The sequence below is a fragment of the Palaemon carinicauda genome, chromosome 9 (assembly GCF_036898095.1).
Source record: "Palaemon carinicauda isolate YSFRI2023 chromosome 9, ASM3689809v2, whole genome shotgun sequence".
In the NCBI taxonomy this organism is placed as follows: Eukaryota; Metazoa; Arthropoda; class Malacostraca; order Decapoda; family Palaemonidae; genus Palaemon; species Palaemon carinicauda.
Genome location: NC_090733.1, coordinates 131,681,659 through 131,696,885, shown reverse-complemented (window position 1 = coordinate 131,696,885; position 15,227 = coordinate 131,681,659). Strand labels below are relative to the sequence as shown.

The window sequence follows — 15,227 nt, the reverse complement described above, 5'->3', positions numbered from 1 at the left end:
AGCAAAGAAAATGAGGAAATAAATATATCTATATTATTAGTAATGAATAAAGAATATAAAATATCTTAAGAGCTGTAACAATGTTTTAAAATAGATATCATATATAATCCATGAAGAGACTCCTGGCAACCTGTTCAACATAAAAATTTTCGCTGCATGTTTGAACTTCTGTAGTCCCTCCAATTCAACTGCCTGATTTGGAACATCATTCTACAATCTAGTGACAGATGGACTAAAACTTTTAGAATACTGAGAAGTAATGAACCTTATCATGGAGAGGGCAAGACTGTTAGGAATAACTGCATACCTAGTTAGTACTACCTACAGGATGGGAAGATCCGAATATAAAGGATGGTCAGAATTACAAAAAACCTTAAGCAGCATGCATAAAGAACTAACTGAACAAGGGTGCCAGAGATCAATATCAAGATTCTTACAGGAAGATACTTAATATACCAATTTTTTGTTCAACAAATGAAGTTGAAAGTCAGCAGCTGACAACCAGACAGGAGAACAATACTCAGAATCAGGTAAAATGAAAAATTTCTTCAAAATAAATTAATCACCAACAATCTTCAGAGACTCAATTAGGGAATATTTGTGTAATTGAAGACACACCCTGAATAGGTTTCACTTAAGTAAATTTACAATCAAGAATCACACCTAAAATTTTAAAGGAGCTGTATACAGTTAGGCACACTATTATTGCAGAGATCTGGATATTGAGGATTCACTGTCTTCAACCTACTTCCAATGTCAAGGTTTAACTTCATGCCCCATAATTTGTACCATGCACTAATTTTAGCTAGATCTGTATAGAGATATTCAGCAACCCTAGTTTTACTTTCAAGAGATGGAATTGATGCAAAACGAGTAGCATCATCTGCATGTGCAACAAGCTTTTTCCTATGCCAAACAACAAATATGCAAATAGTATGAAAAGTAATGGGCCAAGAACACTATCCTGAGGAACATTGGGTATCACATTCACACACTTACTATGGTACCTATAAACAACATTTTGCAATCTATTACTTTTTAATTGAATAATGATGTTTAATTGTAGTTAAAAATCATTACTGGGAAAGGAATACCTTCTTGGTAGCAACTCAGCTGCAGTATTCTTTGCCAGTGACTCTGCCTTCTCATTTCCAGACACACCTACATGTGCCGGAAGCCAGCAAAATCGAACTGTTATACCTTTCATACCAATAATTAAAAGCCACTCTAAAATCTTTAAAACTAAAGGATTATTGGAATTAAAACCTTCTACAGCTTGTAGGACACTTCTTGCACCACTAAAAATGGTAAAATTGCCCTCGTCTTGTAACACCATTATCTCAATAGCGGTTAGTATGCCTTATAGTTCAGCAGTAAAATCTAGAGGATGCTAGAGGAAGTGCACAACTAGAATTAAAAGCACTACTGTATACTCCAAATTCAACGCCAGCATCATATTTGGAGCCATCAGTATATACTGTATAAAAGTCAATTCTCTGGGTTCTTCAACATGTTCCATAAAGAGAAACCTGACTTCGTAGTCAGTCATGTTCTTTTTTGTACCAATAAGATATTTACAAAAAGATATACAGTACAGTATCCTGTAATTTCCATGAAGAGTTTGATGATATACTACATGGGAGCACTGTATCTCTACCTATATCTAAACTTTCCACCAATGGTTTTACCCGGAAACCATAAGGTTGAGATTTTGGGTGCAACTCAAAATATCTAGAATTCCTTACAAGGTTTGCAGTCTGACAGGCTAAAGAATTAGCAAGTCTTTGCATATAAACCAGAGAACATGTTATTAATTTCAGCATATCTATATAGATGTTGAGCAAAAGACATTAAAAAAAGTTCAGATAATTTTTGAGTTAAGGATATTGGGCAGTAACCACAAGAGCTAGAGCTACCACAAACACATTTAGCTAGTGAGTTACAAGACGAATACTCTAAAATGTCGGAAAGAACCTCTTCTTGCTAACTTACAGAAAATGACAGACAACTTAGGAGCTAAGAAATTGGTGGATTTTATACAAAAATATGAAAAATACCATTTTGGTCTATACCTCTACAAGCATCAATCAATAAGGTGTTTCAATATCATAGAATCAAAAAGCTAAATTAGTTATTTTAGCCAAGGGAAAACAGGAATGAAGAATATAGTTTCCCATTACTCTGCTTACTGTCATACACATCAGCCAAAAAGCTTGCCTTTTCCTTTGGCCAATGAGTGACAGAACCACCTGGTTTGCGTAAAGGAGGAACTGACACCTGTGTAAAAATTCTAAGGGAATTACAGAATTTCTATATTTCTTCAGCCTTCCCTATCTACATCTGCTTTGTAGACATGCGGAAGGCATTCAACAGAGTAAACTATCTAGAACGCTTTTTGAAACTACACAAAAGGGGAACTCCTCTATATCTCATCGATATCTTATGTTGTTATTATTACAAGCTAAGCTATAACCCTAGTTATAAAAGAAAAATGCTGAAAGCCCAAGGGCTCCCACAAGAAAAAATAGCCCAGTGTGGAAAGGAAAATAAATAAATACAAGCAAAATAATAAACAATTAAAATAAAATATTTCAAAAACAGTAACAGTATTAAATTAGATCTTTCATATGCAAATTATAAAAACTTGAAAGAGAAATAAGATAAAACAGCATGCCCGAGTGTACCCTCAAACAAGAGAACTCTATCCAAGACAATGGAGGGACATGGTACAGTCTATGGCACTACCCAAGACTAAAAAACAATGGTTTGATTTTAGAGTGTCCTTCTCCCAGAACAGTGGCTTACCATAGTCTCTTCTACCATTACCAAGAGGAAAGTAGCCACTGAACAATTACAGTACAGTAGTTAACCCCTTGAGCAAAGAAGAATTGTTTGGTAATCTTAATGTTGTCAGGTGTATGAGGACAGAGGAGAACGTGGAAAGAATAGGATAGAAAGAATAGGCCAAACTTCTCGACGTATGTGTAGGCAAACACAAAATGAGCCATAACTAGAGAGAGGGATCCAATGTAGTAAAATCTCAACGGGTGGCTGGTTCTCAACAGTTCTGTGTCAAATGGGGCAATGTTCTATTGCAGACATTCGGTTCATCTTAAGTCTCGGGCAAGGAGGCATCCTTTCACATATTTATTTAATGTTTACACAGATGAATTGAATATCAGACTAAATTTACTCCCCACTGGTTGCACGGTTACTGGCTTTACCATAAATAACCTGTGCTACAATAACAATATGGTCCTCATCTAACCCTCACCTCAAGGCTTACAACGTCATGTCCACATCTATTCAAGACAAGAGAACAATGGTTTGATTTTGGATTATCCTTCTCGTAGAAGATTGATTGATTGTTAGATATTATGTGGCATCAAAACCGTGAAGGTCACTGATGCCACCAAATTTAGTCAACAATATTTATATACTCTGTAACAGCATCTAAACCATGCTTAAATCTTATCGAATAAATTAGTTTCCCCAAGAAACTTACAAACCACATAGCACTCAAGTCCATGAATATTTGATAGTATGTAAATGCTATCGCTATCCTTGCAATTATGAAAATGGAGCAATTTCTCGGTCAAAAAAATTGGACTCTAGTCAATATATGCTTAACAGTCAATAGCCAAACAATCATCACAAAATGACTGATATTTTCCATTCATCCAAAATTGTGCATTAAATTTGGTGTGACCATTCATCACTGCATAAACCTTTGCATGTCAAAATATGTCCATAGGAGAGATGACCTAATGATTTCACTCATTTTCTGATTTTCCAACTCCTAATAGAAGTTCCAAATGTCTCTAAGTATAGATTGAATTATGGGGTACATATCTTTACCAGGTTATTTAACGTTATTTCTAGTAAAACTATGAACTGTCTCCTTTGCCAGAGACACTCACTATCTCATTTCACTTGATATCGACATGAGCAGGAACCCAACAAAATGTAATATTCTTACCCTCTATTATCAAATACATACAACCATTCAAAAATCTCTATCACTATTGGATGTGATGAATTAAAAGCGGTTCATTGCCCTCAATACACCTGAGTAACAAAAAATAACAAATCTTTATCAGTAAAGAAGAATTGTTTGGTTAGCTTAGTGTTGTCAAGTGCATGAGAAAAAAGGAGAATGTGTAAAGAATATGCCAGACTTTTTGGTCTCTAAGTAGGATCCAATGTTGTACTATCAGTGTACTGTAATCTCAATGGGTGACTGGTGACTTAGCCAACCTATTAACTACAAATACACAATGAATCTAATATTTTCTCTATGTAGAAATTAATCACCTGAAAAGTATTTGTAAACATTTTAGATGGTCCTAAATATTATTATGTTATTTACATATAAATACAGTGCTATGGGTAATTATATAATGTAGCCTAGTGCTACATGACCTAACACACATTGCTAGAAAAAAATGACATGAGCATTTATAAAGTAAATAATACAAGTGATATAATACTGTACAGTATTAGTATTTACTACTATAATAAAAATAGTTAAAGTAATTTGTATTTTTTCTAATAATACAAATGTGAGCATGACTTCAGCGAAGCTTCAATGTCCATTTAAACTTTTAACATGGTAGTTACAGTTCCTGGCGGGTGGAGGTTAGGCTCCACCCACTAGCCAGGTAGAGCAACCTTCACTTTAACCTTAACCTAGGGCCCTAGGACTTGCAGGAAGTGTAACTTACAATTACTTTTTAAAAATTCGTGATTTGTTCCAAAGAGAATACAAAACATTGTCTTTTAATAGGAGACTCATTCTTAAGAGGGACAAAGTCCCTATAACTAAATTGGCTGGTTTACTAACCTGAGAAGTGCCGATGCATTTTGGTCATGTGACGCAGCAAAGTGACGAGTCCATACTCAACCTCCTAACTATGTGAACATGAAGATGTCACAGGTGTTAGGCTAGGTTCAGACCAGGAAATTAGTAGGCCGTCAGGGAAGAAACTGTAAACGAAAAGATATGTTGTCAGAATGCATGGTCATTAGGAAAAATAGGTTTGCATACATTACTGTACATACTTCCATTCTCCTCCTCATATGGGAGGATGGAGAGATACTTCAATACAATACAGTACAGTATTTGTTTGGAAAGAAAAGTTACTTACCTGAATCTAGCATCCGGTCCCGCACATAACAAAACAACTCCCGCATCACATGGGGGAAGAGAGAAGAGGAGAAAGGCTAAACACTTACCTCTCCTTTTAGTTTTACATTATAACCATATCATAAATATAATGCTTTATAAGTATGCTACGTTCACAACCCAAGAATAAGGTTATCCAAGGACCTGTGCGTAAACTCCCGTAGGTAATGAACAATGAAGGTATGTCGTTCCAGACTCGTGCCTTCAAGGTCAAGCACTACAGACCTGCTTTTCCAAATATCCCCAACTTCATACAATTAACCCAAGATGGTCCTTTGTTCCTCTTGCTGGATCAGCACTTCTGATGGTGCAAGTCAGAAAATCAATATTCTTGGATATCTTCTTTACCCTTTTGGGGTGGGAATGAGTCTCTGGTGCTCTGCAGGAAATCTCAGTTCCCTACAAAGCATTGTCATATCTTCAGAGGACAGAAAAGCATGTCAATCTGAAACTGGCTAGTAAAGAAAAGTTTGATTATGACTTGAATTTGAGTTGGGCACAGCTAAATTCTTGTTCTTGGACTGAATCAAAGGAGAGAAAAACCTTTCTGTTTGAGACTTGTGGCATGAAATGTAATTATTATTACTATTATTACTAGCAAAACTATAAATCTTAGTTGGAAGAGCAAGATGCTATAAACCCATTGGCTCCAACAGAAAAAATAACCCAGTGAGGAAAAGAAATGATGAAACAGAATATTATGTCCTCAAAGCAAGAGAACTCTAACCTAAAACAGTTGAAGACGATGGGATAGAGACTATGGCTCTACCCAAGACTAGAGAACAATGGTTTGATTTTGGAGTGTCCTTCTCCTTGAAGACCAGCTTACCATAGCTAAAGTCTCTTTTCTACCCTTACCAAGTGGAACATTAGCCACTGCATAACAGTGAAGTAGATAACACATTGAGTGAAGAAGACTTTCTAGGTTATCTCAGTGCTGACAAGTATATGAGGAAAGAGGAGAATGTGTAGACAAAGGAAAATGTGCCGTAACCAGAGAAGGATCCAAAGTAGTACTGTACTATCTGCCCAATCAACGGACCCAATAACTATCTAGCTGTAGTATCTCAACGGGTGGCTGGTGCCTTGGCCAACCTACTTCCTGAACTATATGCAGCAGAGAGGCTAAAGCTCATTTAGTCTTGGAGTCAGATGCTATTTGATGCCTGTTAGAGGCTCATTCAGGTTCTACTTGAGAGAAGAGACCTGAGGACTACAGCGACATCCCAAAATGGTGCTCAAGTTCCAGGAGAGGGAAGACCATTGGGAGATACTCCTGACCCTAGGTTAATCCTCAAAGGGGAAGGGACTAAGATCTGTTTAAAAGCTGAGTGATAGCCTTTTACTGCAGGGACTGACAGGAGATCCTTCAATGACCAAAGACGATGATAATCGAAATCCATTGCAGAGAGGCTCCAATCGAAGAAGTATCCATTCTATGATGCAGCTCACTGAAGAGGAGTAGTACTACCAGTACCTAAAAGAGGAGCATAAAAAAATCTGGATACCACAAGGTGTGTGGCACTTGGGAGGTGCTAGGGTTATACCGACACTTGCCTGCAACATACTGTACTGTTGAGTAAATGGTAAACCAGGTAAACTGACAGAAAGACTAAGGCATCCAGAAGTAACTGGTGTGTTGGAAGGTGTAACAAACACCGACGACATTCCTGAACTGGAGAGCAGTCTAGTAAAAGACATTCCAGAACTGGAGAGTAGTCTACCGAAAGATGTTCTGGAACTGGAAAGCAGTAAACTGGAATTTCTGAATCACCAAGAGGCAAATAGGTCTTTCGAAGGTGATTCCCAAAAACCAAGAAACCTTTATGTCATGCAAGAATGTAAGGACCCTTCTGCTCCAACTTTGAGTCCCATTCCTGTTTGGAATGGCTTTTGCTGACAACTCTCATGTTATCGGCTGCCCAGGTGCCTACCTGCTAGCCAAGGTGCAAAGGGTCTTTGAAATAGTACCCTACTGCTTATGGAAATCATGAAGGTGTAGTCGCGTCCTTCCTTGATGCTACCGATGTCCTATCAGACTTGTAAGGAACCTTGCAATGCTAATAGTGTTGCATGGACTTCCAGTAGGCTGATATAAAGGTGTTCAATTCTTTGGATGACATCTCCGAGGTGTTCTGGTTGCCTAGGTGTACCCCCACCCTTCCTTAGATAAGTCTGTGAACCGCAAGATCCCTGGAGGTTAGATATTGAGTGGAATTCCCACAGATAGATCTCATAAATCAACCAACATGCCCTATCATCTAGTATTTCCTTTTCCACTGAAATTGGACGGAAGGAAACTTGTCGACTGCTGACAGGGGATGCGTTCAACAACCATGGTTCTATTGCTGGTTTAAAAACCCGAAGAAATCCTTGGCCGTACGGGAGAGGCTGGTCTACTTTCCTACTTTCCTACCATTCAATGTGTTATCAATATACCCAGGTCTTTTTCCTCCTGCATGACAATAAGACTGGGCTTACCAATTGAACACGCAAAAGGAAAGCCAACGGTCTGTCCAGGAACATTGCGCCTTGAAAGGAGACTGGAAAGTTTGATTATCAAAAAAATCCCAGGAGACAAATCTTGTTGAGTTGTCACAGTGAACACTTGAGAGCAATAGACAATCTAAAGCTCCCAGTTTTGGAGTCTAGGACATTCATCCCCCGTGAACAATTACCCCAAAGACAACTAATAACTAGGACAATTAAATCCTTATGAATATAAACAATAACAACTAAAAAATAATTTTTCTCTTGACAGCTTTTTAGTGCAGTTGAAAATTTTTTTAAAATGCTTACAAGGTAAATTTGTTTTGAAATAATTTTAATTTTTCCCATTTTTGTTCTCTTATTTTTAGTGAAAAAACAGAAATCCTTTAAACAACACTGAATTTACCATTATTGCTAGAATAAGAGAATGTAGGGTGGATAGATCTTTGTCAAACAAAGACTTCGTTAATGGTGTTGTAGCATTCGAGTGTGAAGGATACAGAAAAAAACCATTTGCAAAGCTAAACAAAGCAGATACGCAGCAAGAAGAAATTGTGGGGAGTCTTCATAAACACACCCATGAGTCAAATGAAACAAAAATTGAAATGGCAAAAGCCATCCAGAAGATAAAGGTGCAAGCCGTGAATACAGAAGATAATGCTCAGCAAAATAATTTCCGAGACCCGTGCCTTTACTTGATTAAGAAATGGGAGAAAATTTTTCTCCAATTTCCCATTCAAAATATAGCATTAGGCATCAGCGACAATGTTTGTCTCATGGCTATGACCTTTAAATACCTAAACACAGATTTTAAAATCATAAAAAAAACCAAAAAGATGGCCAAATTTTTTTAATGTATGATTCTAGGCCCACTGAGAAAAGAATTACTTTTGGAACCCTGAAAAACTTGGATTGTCATGTCAAGTGTCACTATCCTCTAGAATCTAGACAGTTTCCCAAATATTTACACAATTATACACTATTCACATAATGATGAATGAACTTTCGGTGCCACTGATTTGTGCTTATTTACCCAATAAAGTCAAAATACTTCAAAAATTTTCTGGAGCAACTAATATCACTGAAACAAGATTTAGCACCCAAAACTATCATGGTAGATTCTGAAAAATTCATGATCTATAGTTTACATCTAGTATTTCTACAACCTGAGATGGTTTTTTTTTTATTCACTTTAGCCAAACCATGTATAAGAACATTAAATTTCATGGATTTCAGGAGCAATACCATGCGTATAATAAATTTTTCTTTTCTCTCGGAATAATAACGGTTTTGGCTTTGGTTCCTGCATGTTAAATACTTCCTGAAACATAATCCCTTGCAAGATTACCATGAGAATATGTACTTAAGACGACCAGACAAAAGAGGAAGACAATGGGAACTAGTGTTAGGAGTAGATGTGTGGAACATTACAACAGAATGTTGGATGAACTTCCAAGGACACACAATGCAGTAGAAGATTGGCACAGGAGTTAGTTTTCTACCAAATGTTGGTTGGTGTTAACCAAACATTTGGAAGTTTTTAACCTAATAGCAAGTACAGTACTTCAACAAGTACATAAGATACAATCCTTTGCAGATTTTGCTGTTGAAGAGGTGCTGCAAGTGAGTTTAAGTTGTTGAGTACGTAAAAGAGAGTGCCTCAATGCTCTCATAGGACACAAAAAATAGCTGATCAGGGTTGTTAGTGACCTCTCCAAGATTCATGACCTAAAAAAAAGAAAACTTGGAATGGAGAATAGAAGAATTCTGGTTTTTGGCTACAAACTCAGGTATGATGGAGAAGACTTCTTTCAAGCGTTCGGTATAGGCGACGCTAAAGGAAAGACCACAAAGCTCACTAACTCCATTGGAGAAGGATAAGGGAATATGTAAATCCTTGTGACCAGTGTCTCTTCAGCTCCCGTTGAAGAAACCGAAGGTGGAAATGACCGTTCAGAGCAAAACATTCCACAGCGGCCAGATGACCCGGCAACTCCTGCCAAAGCTGTGTTGGTAGATAAGGCTTTTGAAGGAAAGGGAGAACCACCTCTTGAAAGTGTCTCAGTCTGTCCCAAGATGGGAAGACTTTACTTGCAACAGTGTTGATGTCCATATCTAGGTAAATCAGTCTTTGTTAGGGCTCTAGAAAAGACTTCCTTCGGTTCACCCTGATTTCCAGATCATGACAGAATGAGAAAAGCCTGTCTCAGCGGAGAAGAAGGTTGTCCTCCGAGTCTGCTAAGATCAACCAATTACCCAGGTAATGCAGAAGATGAAAGCCGTTGGTGTATGCCAATGCTGATACTATAGTAAAGACTGCTGAAAAGTTACAGAGCTGTATAGAGACCAAAGAAAAGAACTTTGATTTGCTACACTCTGCTCGCAATGACAAAATGGAGGTATTTCCTGGAGGTGGGATGGATGGGATCTGGAAGAATGCATCCTTCAAGTCAATTATCATTATGAAGTTTTATGGCCTGATTACCTGCCTGACTATGCCTGGTCTCCATCCTGAATGAGGTTTTCTGAACATACTCGTTTAGGGCTGAGAGGCCTTAAACAAATTTCCAGCCTCCAGACACCTTCACTACAAGATAGAGTAGACTGAAGAAGCCTGAGAGTTGTTGTCCAATTCTTGGAGAATACCTTTCTCTATAATGGTCTAAACTATGCCTGAAGAGCTTAGCCCTTCTCCAATCCCTGGCAGTAGGATAACAACGTCACTGGTGGTCAAATCAGGAGGGGGTATAGTTGATGACCAGGAGGTGGTACCCGGACTGAAAAACATTCATAGTACACCGTCCCCCCCCCCATGATAACGCCACCTCATCCATTGGGGTTGCAGGCATCCTCCAACACATGGCCTCAAGGCGGACTGCCCACCCTAACGGGATTCTTGTTTCGCTTTCTTCTCACATGTCAGCTACGCCCTTGACCTTATCTGCTCTGAACAGGCTACTGTTAGTCAATCCTGCACTTAAAGCAGGCAGGGGGAGGGATGAGGTTCCTTCTTAGGGGCAGGATTGTGTGCTTGCCTAGTATGAGGAGATTACCTCAACCATCTGGAAGTGGAGGCAGATTTTGGTCAATGAACAGACACCACTCAGTATAAAAGCGAGTCCCGACTCACCTTCCTCCATTTCTTAACTGTCACCTCTACCTCCTGCTGGGAACAGAGATGGATCCTTAAACTGAGGCCACTGCAGAGATTTGTAACCTCTCCCTGGCTGATCTACTTAGGGAACTTTGAGGCAACAGAGTCAAACCTCTTCAAAACCCAGTTCGCCCACTGGCTGATGGCCTGGTTGGTAAAATGTTTGACCGCTTTGGCACCTGTCAAGATGTTCTTAAAACGCCTTACGCTTCTCGAGGTCCATCAAGCCCTCATTATTGGCCAAAAAGCTCTCTGTACATGTTCATGGCCTCTGTTTAAAAGCTGCTCATGAATGGCAGAGGCAAGGGATAGTGACATTGCCCTATCAAGCAGGAGAATACCCCAGAGAGTCACCATACTGTATATACATATGATCAGCACTCAAGTGCCCTCTCCACCAAAACTAGGACCAAAGAAGGCCAGGCTCTCCCAAACCCCAATCCTTAGCTCACAATGATGGTGAGGTTACAGCGATCAAAGGAACTAACGAATTCGAGCAAGACTTGAACCCCAGTCTGGCGATCAACAGTCAGGGACGTTACCACATAGGCCACCACAACCACAGTGAAAGTAACATGCTCTGCTGCCAGACAGTCCACAGTATCACCTGGAGCCAAAGAGGAAACTGCGGAGTCAATAGGTAAGGGCGAGGAGAGAGACACAGATGAGAACAAGAGGGGCTGCTCCCAGTACCCCTTTTAGTATCAGGTCTGGATCCTGAGTTATGATCCCTCGGGGAAGCTCAAGAATCCTTTACTAACAGGTGCGCAATACAAGGATGTGTCTTGTATCCTGTAAAGTTACTGTGTTTCTAACTTCAGCAGCTCATTGATGCAAGGTGAGGCAAGTCGTGGCGAGACACTTCTGGGCAACATGCGGCATGGCAAGGCACATCTAGCTGATACTCATAGTGGTGATGCATTTAGGCGATGCTGGAAGTGGTGAAGCGTATTTGGGCTCCAAACCCAACAAGTAGTGCACATTAGTGAGACACGCAGGCGAGTAGCGTGCTAGTACTAAGCTCACAACCACCGCAGGCTCAGGAGAGGAGGGGTTTGTCTGGTGAAGACAAGAGTTAATCCACATGCACATCAACAAGTACTGGCAAGCTCATGCGTGTGTGCATGTTGAGAGGCATGTTACTCATCAACACATGGATAAAAATAAGAAGCATGCTTCTCGAATACAGGCAGCCCGAGAATCTCAGAGGTACGCTAACTCTAAGCATGCATCCTCCACCAGTCTCATGAGGCACCACAGAGACTGGTGGGATGGCGGTTGTTTTTGAAGGGTGGAGCCCAAGAAGGCGACTATCTCCTCTCTGATCTTGAAGGGGACAAGCTGAGTGTGTCCAGTGCCAGAGTAAACTCTCTTGCATTCCATAAGAAGCAAGTGTCGTCACCACTGATTCCTAGGAAGGGGTACCTAGTAATATAAAGGAGGTCCAAATTACTCGCAGGGTGTCATTGTCATAAAAGCCAGACAAAGACTCCTCATTCGATCAGCACGGCTGAAGGATCATTACCAGATAAAGCAAAGATCTTGGAAATCTTCATTTATACCCTTTTAGTGTGGTAAAGTGTCTTTGGTGCTCCACACAGAGACTCCTAGATATCTAAGAAGCGACGCAGTGTCCTCATAGGACAGAGGAAGTTATTTTGCCCCTGCTAGTTTGATATTGGAGTTGTGCTGGGCTAGAAAATCTCTCTTGGACACAAACTCAGGACAAGGGAGAGGGTGGCCTTCCTCTGTTGAGAATGATTCGTGATAAGAAAATGTCAAACTGTATGCTCATTGAATGCCAAGATTGAGGTTTGAAAGCAGTCCAGGGGCCAAATCCTATCTGATGCCTAGACAAGGGTACCGGAGGGTGAGCTTGGGAGACCTGACTCGGCAACCTCTCTAAGGGGCTTAAGTTCCAAGAGCAAAGACCGTTCGAAGATACTCCTCAGCACCATACGATCCTCTAAATAGAAAAAGTTCAGAGCTTTTCAGTCCAAGTTCTAGGTAAGGGTTCAAAGACAGAAATTACTGCAGAGACTGAGGTGAGCTTCCTTGGCAAAAGAAGAGGAGGACTGAAAATTATTGCAGAGAGGCTCCATCCAGAAAGGTACAGTATTCCTACTATGATGATACTCACAGAAAAAGGATAGTTCTATAGGTACTGGGTGGTGAGTGGCAGTTGTGGGCCATTGAGGTACCATGAAACTGAAATATGTTATTTTTATTAGTAAAATAAATTTTTGAATATACTTACCCGATAATCATGTAGCTGTCAACTCCGTTGCCCGACAGAATTCTATGGAGGGATACGCCAGCTATCACAATACTAGAAGGGGGTGTACTTACCAGCGCCACCTGTGGCCAGGTACTATAGTACTTCTTGTTGACACCTCCTCAATTTTTCCTCGGTCCACTGGTTCTCTATGGGGAGGAAGGGAGGGTCAATTAAATCATGATTATCGGGTAAGTATATTCAAAAATTTATTTTACTAATAAAAATAACATTTTTCAATATTAAACTTACCCGATAATCATGTAGCTGATTCACACCCAGGGGGGTGGGTGAAAACCAGTGTACAAGATTAAAGGATAGCTAAGTATCCCATATTTCATATAACAGTTATCTCAAATAACAATGAAATAATAAGTACCTGGTAAGGAAGTCGAATTGAACCGTTACTCTGCCTCTTTTTTAAGTTCGTCTTCCTTACTGAGCGCAGCGTTCCTCTTGGAGGCTGAATCAACTCAAAGGTGCTAAAGTATATAGGGCTGCAACCCCTACTAAAGGACCTCTACACAACCTCTAACCCAGGCGCTTCTCAAGAATGAATTGACCACCCGCCAAATCAAAAGGATGCGGAAGGCTTCTTAGCCTACCGTAACAACCATAAAAACAACAATAAAAGCATTCAAGAGAAAGGTTAAAAAAGGTTATGGGATTAAGGGAATGTAGTGGCTGAGCCTTCACCTACTACTGCACTCGCTGCTACGAATGGTCCCAGGGTGTAGCAGTTCTCGTAAAGAGACTGGACATCTTTAAGATAAAATGATGCAAACACTGACTTGCTCCTCCAATAGGTTGCATCCATTATGCTCTGCAGAGAACGGTTTTTATTAAAGGCCATCGAAGTAGCTACGGCTCTTACTTCGTGGGTCCTTACCTTCAGCAATGCAAGGTCTTCCTCCTTTAAGTGAGAATGGGCTTCTCTAATCAGAAGCCTTATATAATACGAAACCCCATTCTTGGACATGGGTCTCGAAGGTTTCTTGATGGCACACCATAAGGCTTCTGACTGTCCTCGAATAGGTTTAGACCTATTAAGATAATACTTGAGAGCTCTGACAGGGCAAAGAACTCTCTCTAGTTCGTTACCTACCATGTTGGAGAGGCTAGGTATTTCAAACGATCTAGGCCAAGGACGTGAAGGAAGTTCGTTCTTTGCTAGGAATCCGAGCTGAAAAGAACATGTTGCAGATTCGGTCGTGAAACCAATGTTCTTGCTGAAGGCATGAACCTCACTGACTCTCTTAGCTGTTGCAAGGCAGACGAGAAAAAGAGTCTTGAGTGTAAGGTCCTTGAAAGAAGCTGACTGGAGAGGTTCGAACCTAGGTGACATAAGGAACCTTAAGACTACGTCTAGGTTCCAGCCTGGAGTGGATAGACGACGCTCTTTAGAAGTCTCAAAAGACTTAAGGATGTCTTGAAGGTCCTTGTTGGAAGAAAGGTCCAAACCTCTGTGGCGGAGAACTGAAGCCAACATACTCCTGTACCCTTTAATCGTAGGGGCTGAAAGGGATCTCTCATTCCTAAGATGTAATAGGAAGTCAGCTATTTGGGTCACAGAGGTATTGGTAGAGGATACTGAATTGGCTCTACACCAGCTCCGGAAGACTTCCCACTTAGATTGGTAGACTCTACGAGTGGAAACCCTTCTAGCTCTGGCAATCGCACTGGCTGCCTCCTTCGAAAAGCCTCTAGCTCTAGCGAATCTTTCGACAGTCTGAAGGCAGTCAGCCGAAGAGCGTGGAGGTTTGGATGCAACCTGTCTACGTGAGGTTGACGTAGAAGGTCCACTCTTAGAGGTAGAGTCCTGGGGATGTCGACTAGCCATTGAAGTACCTCTGTGAACCATTCTCTTGCAGGCCAAAGGGGAGCAACCAGCGTCAGCCGTGTCCCTTCGTGCGAGATGAATTTCTGCAGGACTTTGTTTATTATCTTGAACGGTGGGAATGCGTAAAGGTCGAGATGGGACCAGTTCAGCAGAAAAGCATCCACATGAACTGCTGCAGGGTCTGGAACTGGGGAACAGTACAGCGGAAGTCTCTTGGTCATGGAGGTGGCAAACAGATCTATGGTAGGTTGACCCCACAAGGTCCAAAGTCTGTTGCACACAC

General features: G+C 40.5%; 1 long non-coding RNA gene across 1 annotated transcript in view; it reads right to left on the bottom strand.

The window, feature by feature from the left end:
- Window positions 1-15,227, bottom strand: part of LOC137646875 (uncharacterized) — a 375,240-nt gene that overhangs the window by 325,453 nt on the left and 34,560 nt on the right. Inside the window, exon 2 of the long non-coding RNA XR_011045489.1 lies at window positions 4,844-4,986. This is a non-coding gene — a long non-coding RNA (uncharacterized lncRNA). The remainder of the gene's footprint in view (window positions 1-4,843; window positions 4,987-15,227) is intronic.